Below are 12,931 nucleotides of genomic sequence, written 5' to 3'. Positions count from 1 at the left end.
TCGGAAGCGCCTCGGGCTGTCAGGAGCCAGTGGGCAGATCTGTGAACGCACGCTGTGCTCGTGCTCCATCAGAGGTCGCTCCATCACTGAGGAATGCTCAGCTGTTCATCTAAAAACAGTGTCTCAGATCTATCAGGAGATCCATTTAAGTGGATTGAAATTTTATGTGGGTTTCTGCGTTAAAGAGTAAAAAAAAAAAAAATCCGGTAAGAAGTCATGCGCATAAAGATGAAAACACATAAATCCCTCAATGCATAACAACAAAAACTCATGTGACTTCAAAGGAGGATGCGATTGATGGACTCATCGGAATCATCATAAGGGGTTGGTTGAAATATTTTTAATGAACTGTTACACAACTATCCCCACCCCAAACAGCCATAACATCTAACTGTTTTAGCATGTGGGTTTGGAGTTAGCATGAATGCAATGCATCAAATTAAACTAGAGAAACGGTTAGGCTACTTTGGGTTATGTAAGTCAAATAATTGTATCTACAATACAATGATTGCTAGGTTGAAAAAAAAAATCTTCATAAAAAATGTACTTTCCTCAAAATCAGGGGGGTTTTCATAAACAAAACGTTGCTCACTGTCACATCACATGCCACTTCTTCTGTGACCTCAAAAAGGAGATGTGAGTGTATGATATTGATGACATCACCACAGCTCTTTTCTGACTTGTCAAGCCGACACTCCCCGGTCTCCCACCTGAATTCACCCTATACTATGGAATAAATCTATGCATTTGTCAGACTGTTTTATCCAAAGCTTACTATATGCCTACATTTAAAGTAGGCCTATACATTTTATCAGTTCGTGTATTCGTTGCTGTTTGGGCTTCAAAAATATTATTCATTTTATTGAATTAAAATTGCATTTCAGGTCATTGTATCACAGTTTTTAAATACATTCTAAATGATCATGCATGTCACTAAAGACTACAGTTAAAATATATTAACGATACAAATATTTAATTATATTTCACAATATTTATTGTATTTTTACCCTTGGTGAGCATCTTTCTTTTAAAAGCAGTCTTACTGACTTACTGAGTTGTATGTTGTCTCTCAGCACCACTCAATGATCACCACTCAATGAGTTCAGATCACCGACTCCTATATCACTGCACACACCTCACTATCTGATAAACACACACCTCAGTTCAGTCTGTCTAGCCTTGAACAAGAAAATAGACCCATTACTGCCATCTCCTGATCTTCCGTACCTGAGAATTGCAGCAAACTTACCTGTGCTTCTCCCTCGTGTTTCGCGGTTTGCTCTCTGTAAGAGAAGGACTTCCATTATTATCATGCATCATAACCAGTATATATCTGTTTGTTTCTGCATCCGCTGTGTGACCAATAAAGTGTTTTTGGATTAACCCTCAAGCTCAGTCCTGACATATAAATATTTTATTCCTTGTATAGTCACAATTGAATGGTAATTTGAAATGTAGTAATGAAACATATAGTTATAACATAATTATAATTATATAGTAATAAAACTTTATAAATTGTGTTACTTAGCATCTGCATTAACTGATCTATAAAAATTAGAAGTCCCCTGCAAAACAAACCTTCACCGCTTAATCATTTAACAAAGATAGCCTTTACAATACTGCTTGCTTTCATTCGTGTTAAATACACTGGTTTGGATGAACGTGATCCTCCAAGCATCATGTCCATATGGCTTCTTTCTCTTTAAAACAATGAGGCTGTTTATTATACAATGTCTTTCTCAGTGATCCTCTCTAGAGAGTATCGAGCTGAATTCAGTGGAGCAGTGGATGCGGAAACATGTGTGTGTCTGCTGCACATGTTGAGCTATTTTGGCTTCCTGAGCTAAGCATGAAAGGCAGCTTGGGAATGCTGACCTCTGACCTCCATTCAGACTATAAGGCTTTTCTGAAATATTGACCACAATCCAGGGATATTATAATTAAATAAAACTAAAACTGTAACTAAAACCATTACATTTTTTAAAACTTGATTTACATAAATAACAAAAATAAAAATTAAATTAAATCAATTAAATTTTATAAAAATTAATAAAACTATATACTTATTAAAAAAACACTATTAAAAAAATTACAAAAAACAATGAAAAACAACACTACTAGCCACAAACCAGAGAGATTATAAGTGTGTGTGTGTGTGTGTGTGTGTGTGTGTGCATATATTAGTACTTAAAGGTACATATTAGTATACTTTAAAAGTACATATTAGTACCTTTTTGTTTTTGTACTGCCCCAGTGACAGCGCATACCTTTTCTCTGACAGTGCTGTTTTCTACAGAGCTGCTTTATAAAGGATTTGAACTCGTTTCATATTTGATGATGTTTGTTATTGAACCGAACTGAATCAACACTGAACTGACCTCAGCTGAACAATGAACAATGACAAATAGTATTTTTAGAGCTGCTTAATAGCAGAATTTGACTCTGTTTGAATCATTAGCGCCGGAGCACCAAAGGTGCGTTTATTGAATCATTATTTTCCTGTTTATCCCTGTAAAGATGCTTTGAAACAATCTGTATATTTAAACAAAGGGGACTTGACTTGACTTCTTCACTCGGTTCTAAGATCATTGTTTTTAAATATCCATTTGGCACTGTCCAGTTCAGAATCATCATGAATAGATCAGTAGTATTGATCAGTAGTAATGAAAGCAGCCCTTTGAGCTCTTTGTTCGCACGTCTGTTCCTGGTTATGTGTCAAAAAGCAGAAGTAGTTTTCAAATCCAAAGCAGTTTACATTAATCCAACATGTACTTTTATTCTTTGCTAAACTTCCTAATTTTTTGACCAATTGATTTTGACTTCTATTGTTACAGCTGTCATGATTTAAGCACAAAGGAGTGTCCCAGCCACACCCCTCTCCCTCCTCCACCCCTTTCTTGCATTTCACTCCCCCTCCTTTTCCTCTAAACTATGTTTTGCACATTGGTAAACAGTAATTTGAATCACTCACTCCACAGCAATTCAATCATTGCCAAATGCATCAGTCTTCAAAGCCAACACCAGAGTTTGTTTTTGAAGCGTGACAGATTTGTTGAGTTAGTTATTTAGAACTGCACGAGCGCTCATTGTCTCTATATATTCCAAAAATACAAATATGTGAAATCTGTTAATTCAAGACTTTTTGGTCTTTCAAGAGATCTTTTATGGGGGCATACAATATTGTTGATTCCTAACTCTGACAAGTAGATAATAAACAAACAAAATGGAGATTTTTTTTTTTTTTTTATAATTAATATTACTAAAAAGTGTAGATTTAACTTTTGGGGACTGTAACCTATAAAATTGGTTGAAGCCTGAGAAGTGTAGAACAAAAGCTCTTTAAATGAATTGGACAAGAGTGTAGTTTAAGAGGTGATTAGACAGCAGGTCATCATATTGCATTGTCTGAGAATAACATGAGTCATAACGCAGCACCCTGAATGTCGTAATGTCGAGGTGCGGCCGCAGTCGCTGATGTGCATGGGAATATGCCCTACAGGTAGAAGATCTCACTGCTTTTGAGAAGCACAAAAGTTTATGACAGATTATGAAAGCAGAAACAAATACTTATCAATGATCACAGACCAGAAACGACAGAGACAAATACGCCTTCCAGCCATTGCTTCAATCACAATATATATATATATATATATATATATATATATATGGTAAACTGGTTTTGACAAAACCATTTACCATATATATAAAATACAGTAGCCTATATAGACCTATAGGTACCAAACACAGTAAAATTGTATTACCGTATACTTTTATTGTAGCCTATATTGCAATTAATCATCTTTATTGCCATTACAGACATCCTTTCCCATGCTTTTACTGAGCCTCCTGATGCTTTAAAAATATTTTATGTAGCCTATAAAAAAATTGTACCGAAACCAATCAAATACTTTAAAGTTTATATATTATGCATGTTTTAAACCTCATATGTGATGCACTTTAATTATATTCCAATGATGAGCGACTAAAACAATCAGATTTTCAGTGAAAGTGTCCCGTGAGTGTTGGTAAGAGTGCGGAGGTGTGGGTTTGGGTGTGGTGCGGGGCTCGCATAGTATCGGGGGCGGAGCTCTGGAGGAGACTTTGCCCTCTCTCCCCAACGCACATTGTTCAGCCTCATCTGAATGCAAGAGAAAGTGTCGCACTCCCTGGAACTCTGTGCGGTCAGTGGGGAAAACTAATAGACTCTTGGATCGTTGTCAGCAGCAGTGTTCGGAGACGAGCGTTTAAAGGTAAACTAAAATCGGATTTTATAATCGTATATTTAGTGAGAAGAAGCTTGTTTTATTGTGATTTTGTGCCGTTGTTGTTATAGTTCAACTTTATCTGTTTTTAATCCAGTCTATAACATCGATCCTATTAAGCAGCCATTAATTCGTGGATAAGTTAGCTCTTTTGGGAAAGTGGCTTATTGTGGCGATCTGGGTTGTCGGTGTTGGTTTACCTACCTGTGCGATATTCGCTTCTACTTCCGTGTGTCTGGTTACAGCTGATCCAAACTTTTAGTGCATGTCCCTAAATACTCGCTATTTAATCGTACACCGCATAGTTTATATAAACATTCAGCTGTATAGCCTATAACTTAGGCGGGTGTGTTTGTTCCCAACAAAGAAACACAAGCAACCCCCCATACTTTCGCAATGTCAACTGTTGACATTAAACATACGTAATAGCCTAATGATAGGCCTACTCAGTCTTACAAATTAACAATAAATCAAAATTTTAAGTGCTGTACGATAGATTTTAAGGTATAGTTCATCTAATGGTGAACTATACCCCCCCCCCCTTCCAAACCTGTAGGAGTTTTGTTATTCTGAGGATACAAAGGGAGATCTGTTACCTTTCATTTTAAAGTGCAATAAAAAGTAGTTAGCGACTGAGGCTGTCAGCAGTGAAAGGTCAACTTTTCAAAATAATTTCCCCCAAGTAATTTCTCTTCTCGCTTCTTGCGCAACACAACATGTCTTTTGGCGCCTCTAGCGCAAGTTAGCCAAGCGTCATCTATTCTAAAGACATTTAAAAACATAAAATAAAAAATACCTTTTTTTTATTTGTAAATGTATGTTAACTTGAAATAATGAGAATACTTACGTTTATTGATGTACTGTCCGATACAAACAGGAATAGAGCAGCTGTTGCTATGGTTTCCTTCTCATGCAAAGACTATTTCTTTTCGCGAGCTTTTAGAGTTTAAATTTGTAGTAGGCCTATAACTTTTTTGTTTACTGAAACATTGTAGAAAATGTTGTGTACGAAATATTTTTTTTCTTCGACTTTTTAATACATTATGAGAGATGTTTTTTTGGGAGAACTATCCCTTTAAGACACTCAGCATTTTGTATTTGATTATATTTTGTGAGGTTATACAATGTATAGCTTTTGTTTGGAAACAGCTGATGTTGATGTGTACTGTTGACATATATATAACCACTGGTTTTGACCAAACCAGCATGGTTTGAATGCTGGTCTGTTTGCCACACCTGTAACACCTTGCAGGTCATACATTTAAACCAAACTGTGTTATAGACCCTGGTATGGTGAAATAAAAGAAAAACAAGTTAATATAACAGGTCTATTTCATAAGTTATTTATGCCTCTTTGTTTTACATTGTTACTCTGGGTCTTATGTTAGTTCATGTGTCTGGGTGGGGCTGTACACCATGTTTTATTTACTTCCCAACTGTGAGCACAGCTGAAAAGCTGACTTACCTAGTTCGTTCAATCTGAAGAAATACGATACAATCAAAGTTTTCTCATAATTAAGTTTCCACTTAGGTTGTTATGAGTGTTTACTACATGTAAAAGAAATAATTTGTGTATAATCTGCCTCGGAGGGAATAACGTTCCTTATGATACACCCTTTCCTGTTTGTCTGGTTAGCAAGGAAGCAAGAAGCCATGTCCTCTGAGTGGTAATCTCTTAAAGAAGCAACTAAATTCCGCAAAACTTAATGACATGGATTTAGCCAGCATTACAGAGTCCAGTGTTGGGCCAAATTGGAATCCAGTTGGATTTTGGATGGCATCAACATGCCCTACTGGGACACAGAAGGAGAATGATTGCGAGACAAGGATATATATATATATATTTTTTTTTTTCACAAAATGTGAAATAAATATGGACAGATGAAAGACCATACGACAGTCTATTTATATATTTATATGGGTCAGTTGTAGAAGATATTAACACAGACAGGATGTGGCATTTGCTCTTTGTGGGAGTTCCTGAGTTGTGCACAGTAGTAGTGCAGTCAGGGGCCAGCTGGTTGCTATACCGACTGACTGGCATTGGTTTTAGGATGAGATTTACAGCATTTGGGCTCACACATAGCCGTTAATCCCCCTACAGGCACAAATCCCTGATATTGTCCTACATTAGGACAGCAAGGGGCAGCGTGATCCCCTCTTCATAAATACACTTTCAGAGGGGGCAAAGGAGATTACCCATAAGCACCATTCGCTTAGGATATCCCTTTGCTTGTATTTTACAGTTTTGTTAGATCAATTAGCATCTTTATCTTTACTTCTCTCTTTCTACCTCTCTACCGTTCTGTATAATTCATGTCTGCTGCATTTTATGGCTTTAGTCCCAGCATATGCGGCACAGAGTGTTCCTTTACACACTCTCTCCATATCTATAATCCCTAATGTGCCATGTATCTTTAATGAACGTGGAGTGAGATCCTAGCTATATGAAATCTTTGGTGAATGGCCAGCTGGCTGAGATGGATAAGATTGTCTGATAGCTTCATAATCTGTACATGGCCAAGCCAATTGCTCTTTAGGACTTTTCTAGGTTAATTGTTTTATAAACCTGAAACTCTTTGTAAAGGCCTGTTTACAACAAGGATGTTAACGATAACTATATGGTTCTGATTCTATGAGAATAGGGAAGTCCACACCACAACTATAATGACAACAACATGGAGGAACATCATTGGAATCACATTTCAAATTTAAAATGGGAATTTAAAACAGCAGGCAACATAATTGCAGCCCACACTTATAATAAACATGATTGTCCACTGGTGTGGATGTTAATGTAGTTCAATCATGAACTACTACAGAACTGTCAGAATAATTTTAGCATGTTAATGGATGTGACAATGTTAATGTATTTGGTCTTGGCCAACTAGCTGCTGCAAAGCAAGTATAGATTTGCTATACTGCCAATAGATTCACAGACACGTTGCTGTGAGTGTGTAAGATATGCTGCTGCATGAATAGGCATGTATAAATCCCGTAGCAGATCTAGACAGGTGGAGCTGGGAGAGGTAGAGGGTTCAGATGAACTCTGATAGCCAGATTGCAGTGAACACTGAATTTTACTCTTTAAATGTTGAGCAAGCATTTAAATAGTGGCATTTGGCTGCAGAATCAGCAGAGGCCAATCAGCTTGTGCCATAAAAGTAAATGATGTGATTGAAGATTGAATGTAAAGGACCTATCAGACATCTACAGTATTTCATTTTATAGTTATTTTCATAGTTATAATTCTTGTTGTGAACGGGCTTTAATTAATACTCAGACTGAAACGATGTGTTAGCATCGGTATAACATAAGTGTGATTCACATTTAATTACCTGTCTATCTTTTTGCACACTGATATCTTTTCCGTACTTGGTGCGGTCAGCTCAGCTCTCATGAAATATTAACAAAGCTCTCCTCAGATGTCAGTAAACACTCTCAAGACCAGCACAGCACAGACATACTGAATTAACACTGAGCAGTCACAAAGGAACATAGTAGGCCCTCTTGCCCCCTCCCCCTTGTTTTTTTCATTGAGTGGAATTTGGGGAGTCAAATTCCACTCAATATAAAACTAACCTCAGACCGTCATATCCTGACAGACAGAGTGAGAAAAGTGAGTTTAACACTGCATAACATGAATAATTGTTTCTGTGATAGTAGCGAGTAGAGGAAGATGCAAACCCCAAATTAAGTGTGATTTGATCAGTTTAACAAGCATTCGTGTGATATTCTTGGTGTGAAGTCAAAAAATAATTATGTGTTGTACGTTTCTGCATCAAAACCACTTTTCCTGTGAAGAAGCAGCTTCTCTTAACATGAGTCAAAACTTGTAGGAGGTTCCGGGCATGTATCATCAAGACAGAACATCTCCACTCCTTAATTCAGGGCTAGGGAGGTGTAGAGTAACCAGGGAGAGGAGAAAGGGGCTGTTCAGGGAATTTTCGCACACTAGTGACACAATCTCAGGGTAATAAATAATCATTCTAAAGAGGCCTCCATTTTATTCTACTCAGTAGCGAAGAACATACCCATTGTCCTTTGTAATAGTGTATTTGTTCTCAGTTGACCCCTATGAGTTGAAACAGCCTGTATGAAAGCTACTACCACGTTTTCAAGGCCAAAACCACATGTTTGTTCATCTTTGTACAGTTTAGAAGATAACATCAATGTACTGTACGTTTTAGTTTAATTTATGCCAGTAATAAATGGCTAACATGAATTTATTTAGTCTTGTCTAAATAAATTGCAGATAAATGCTTTAAACTATAATCAATCTTAATCAATCAAATGCTACAAGTTAATTTGCATCTTATAATGTACAGTATGAAAAATAGATACCGGTACTCATTTTGAGATTTATTAAATATATAGCCTAACATTTTCAGTGTTATTAAATTGGGTAACAATTTATTTTAAGGTGTACTTACTAGTAATAAACACTGTAAACTATGCATAAGTTACTATACTAACCCTAAACCAAACCCTGACCATAACTCTATAGTAATTTAATTAATATTACTCAGTACTTATTTGAGTTAGTAAAATGTAACTACGTCACCTTAAACTAAAGTGTAACCTGATTTGGATAATTTAGAGAGAAATTTACAAAATCTTTCTTTTCAGCTATAACCAAATAGTACCGATATATATCTTGCAGCTCTATACTGTACATCTAGTTTCTGTTTCTTGTCTAGTGCAAGTCAAGCTATACTCCGACTCTTCATAAAGCAGTATCCTAATTCAGTCTCTACTCCTGTCAAACATTAACCAGCTTGTCTTCCTGGGTTAAACGTGCTCTAGAATAGTGTAGTATTCTTTCAAATCTTTTCAGATCTATCCAGTACCAGCCAGGTTTCCCTCAGGACATCTCAGACCGATGAAATATTAAACAACTGTCACATTGGCTCAGTTGTGCTCTACAAACTCAAGCTGAAGCAGCGTGCTTCCTTTCTGTGGAAGAAATGGCTCAATGTGCTTTATGAGAACCACAGACAACATGATGAACTTGCTTCCTTCTATTTGAAATGATGCGTTTCAAAAACCAGGAGGGGCGAATGTTGAAACTTATTCTTTAGAATGCTGGTAAAATGTCAGAAACTCTGACTCTGTCTCAGATAACGCGCCACTTACCGTTAAGTGCCTTAGCTAATGACTCAGACGAGAAACGTCTGACAATAACATGAATTGTTAGTGATAGTCCATCAAGCCACAGGCAGTCACACAGCTGCCCACATTCAGTCAAGTGCTCCATTCAGATGGAATGACCTCTTTCATCTCAACTGGGCTAAAACAGAAGAGGGATTATGGGATAGTTGACGACGTCTGAATATTTACATGATACTGGAAACTGGACTTGCCCACTGTTCAGAGTCTGTCCTATCGCATATCTTTCAATCTATCGCATCGAACTGAATGGAGACACAAGGATGTAGCGAGCAGACATACAGGGTTTGCTAATGCCCTGTCTCATCCTGTCTGTGTTAATCTAAGCACTTACTGCAAGTAACACCCGTGACCAAATGCCCATCATTTAGCTTTTAAAGCATGTAAGTTTAGTATGGATCATGTGCAGCATTGTGTCAGTAACACTGATTCACAGATTATCTTAGCTAAAACTGGACTGTTTAAATGCTCGAAACATTTATGCATTACAGATGGATTACATCCAACAAACGTTTATCTAGTAGTTCTTTAATACAGTTTTAGCTTTGAAAACTTGAGCCACAATACTTTGATTAGCATGCTAACCGTGTGCTTTACCTGCTAGACTGCGTATGGAAATAGTCTTAATTTTTAACTTGACAAGTCATCTTAAAATATTGTCTTTTATAAACAACTTTTAAAGCCCATTCACACCACAGACGATAACTATAAAGTTTTAATAATCATCCTAATTCTATGAAAATAGGGAAGTCCACAGCTATTATAACAACGACATAGAGGAACAATTTTAGTTGGAATCACTTTCAGAGCTTTTTTTTTCTAGCAGGCGAACAATAAAATCATTGACAGCCAATCAGAATCCACCCGACTTGAAAGAGCTTAAGCATTTAAAGGGGCAGCTGACAAAAATTTTTTTTTTTTGCTTTGTACATTATTTTGCTATGGTGTGTGGATGCTGAAATAGTTGTTGTTATAGTTATCGTACTTTGTGTGAACACCTTTTAAAAACCATGTATCAAGATCATCATTTCATTTAGTTTTTATTCCTTTACACTCTGTGTACATTTTCATTGCAAGAACGTTTATGTGACACCCCCTAAAATGCTTTTGGTCCTTAAGACCAATTAATTGACAAGTCGCTTTGAAAATGTGCTGTTTTGAACATTTCTCATATCTGTATGTTATCAATCGTAAACAATCTTTTTTTTTCTAGACATGCATGTCATTTAATAGTGCTAATGGTTTAGCTTGAGGCTGAAATAACGCAGCCTGTTTGTACACGCCTGGATACCTCACTGGTGTTCCACATCAACTGGTTCCAGAGGAGTTTACCTACTGTTGCGTATTAATTGTGATAATGTATTTATCTCATAATTACTTTCCAAAATGGGCATTCTACTTTGCAGTAACAATGCTGTGCAACATGAGCAGAATTGTTTTTTTTTGTTTGGCCACAAGAAGAACAAGTTCATTAAAGCAAGTGATTGTACCATACTAGTGAACTTTTGCATATTGAATATTTAACACTTTTCCCGTGTTTTCTTAAAAAGTTGCCAGCCAGCTAGCTTCATTCATTCTTTTCTTAAAGGGACAATGTGTAAGAATTTCTCCCATCTAGCGGTGAAAATGTATTTTGCATTCAAACGAATTGTGCTCTCCAGCGCCTCGCATTTTCAAATGCGCGTTGTGGAAACGCGTTGGCCTAGTACTTTTTGTCCCTTTCTGCTATTATAGTTTTTCAAGATGGCGGAACTACATGGAAGCCTCCGTGGACCTTCCCGTCCCATGTATATAAAGATAATAAATTCTTTGTTTACGAGGATAAGTCAGATAATTGGCAGAGGTATTTGTACACCATTGAGGACATATTTATGAATAAAAATATTGATTTTAAATAATAAAATACATAAAGTACACATTATCCCATTAACACTTTTAAAAACAATTTTGAACAAAAAGCTGAGAAAATTTGTGTTTTTGTCAAAGACATCATCCGGATTGGATTCAGAATGATGATCAAAACCTAGACTGAGTCCATCAACACCCCCAAAGCTTGCACAGTCGTATACCAATTTGTGGGTTCGACATTTCATTTGATTTTGTAACATTAGGCAGTTTTGATTTATATGCTGTTTTATGTTTGAAGATCAGATAGCTTAATTGTTCATAAGCAATCTTTTATCCTCCCCTGGAATACGCAGATATTTTTCTTCGCTTGTTTTTAGATCCGAAGATGCTGTACTCTTTCAAAAGATGAGTAGCAGTGCCTAATTTGTGCCTCAGTGCCAAAGTCAATTGCAGGGAAGCGTTGTGTCACAAATGATGGAAAATCTTGTCAATGGCGGAGAAAAATACAAAGTTGGGCGCAGAGGCAATTTTAATAACATTTTCTGCAGGGGTCCACTGTATCACTGTAGACATCCAAAGGTCTAGAGCGAAACAAAAAGTGAGATGAATTTCCATATGCAATATTATTCACACTAAGAGCAAAATTAATATTTGTTAGGTTGAACGAAAATAATTTACTGTGGTACTATAGATAGCACAACACACATTTCTGGTCAAAGGGATAGTTCACCTTTTCATTTTACTCACCCTCATGTTACAAATCTGTATGAGTTTCTTTCTTCTGTTGAACACAAAAGATCTATTTTGAAGAATGTTGGTAACCAGACAGTTGACGTAGCCTTTGCCTTCCATAGTTTTTTTTTTTTCAACAAGTCAATTGCTTACAAACATTCTTTAAAATATGTTCCTTTGTGTTCAACAGAAGAAAGAAACTCATACAGGTTTGGAATAACTTGAGGGTTAGTAAGTGATGGCAAAACTGTCATTTTTGGGTGAACAATCCCTTTAAGAAATACACAAGTTAGCTCTATGCAAAGCTAGTAAGCGAAGATGAGTTAGCTTGATAAGTTAACTAAAGGCTAACTGAAAACAAAGAACCGGAAATGTTTAATTTGACCAGTTTTAGTGTCAGTAATATAATGTGATATGAAATTTAAAAGCCATTTATTTTGTGGTACGTTGCATTAGCGATATCTTATTGTGCTGTAGGATGAAAGAACTTCTGACATTGGACAAAAACATTTTGATTTCAAAGTCTTTTTCATAGTAGGCCTTATGATAGTCTTCTCTAATAGCTATCTAGTATTCTGGGGGTATGGCAGCGGTAGTCAGAAATGTACATTATAATTTGCTGTGTTCATTTGACCTCCTATGAAAACTGTATAATTGGATGTGCTGGTTGATGGATCTACATGTTAAGAGGCCTGTGTGTGCATTTCTTCTGGGGTTAAAGAAACCCGCAGGGCCGAGCCAGTGCAGACCACCTGCTCGCCCACTTGATCTCTCCAGCGGAAGCAAGCTGAGCGTCTGGGGAGATCTCAGACACAGCAGGCTCTCAGCAGTATAGGCTCAGCTGGTGACTACCAGGTCACAAAGTCATTAATTGTGTGTGTGTGTTGTACTCTGTGTGGGTGGCTTTGGATTTCATACTA

The 12,931-nt window shown here is 36.7% G+C and overlaps 1 protein-coding gene across 2 annotated transcripts in view; it reads left to right on the top strand.

Annotated features, from left to right (window-relative positions):
• The first annotated feature begins 4,094 nt into the window (after window positions 1-4,094).
• The window catches only part of jupa (junction plakoglobin a), a 36,194-nt gene continuing 27,357 nt past the window's right edge, over window positions 4,095-12,931 (top strand). For both annotated transcript variants that reach the window (XM_056252734.1, XM_056252733.1), the window contains exon 1: window positions 4,095-4,250. The gene's annotated coding sequence lies outside the window, so the exon portion shown is untranslated. The remainder of the gene's footprint in view (window positions 4,251-12,931) is intronic.

Source organism: Rhinichthys klamathensis, unplaced genomic scaffold, assembly GCF_029890125.1.
Source record: "Rhinichthys klamathensis goyatoka isolate OS25496 unplaced genomic scaffold, OSU_Roscu_1.1 h1tg000098l_1, whole genome shotgun sequence".
Lineage (NCBI taxonomy): Eukaryota > Metazoa > Chordata > Actinopteri > Cypriniformes > Leuciscidae > Rhinichthys > Rhinichthys klamathensis.
This window is presented reverse-complemented; position numbering and strand designations above follow the sequence as displayed.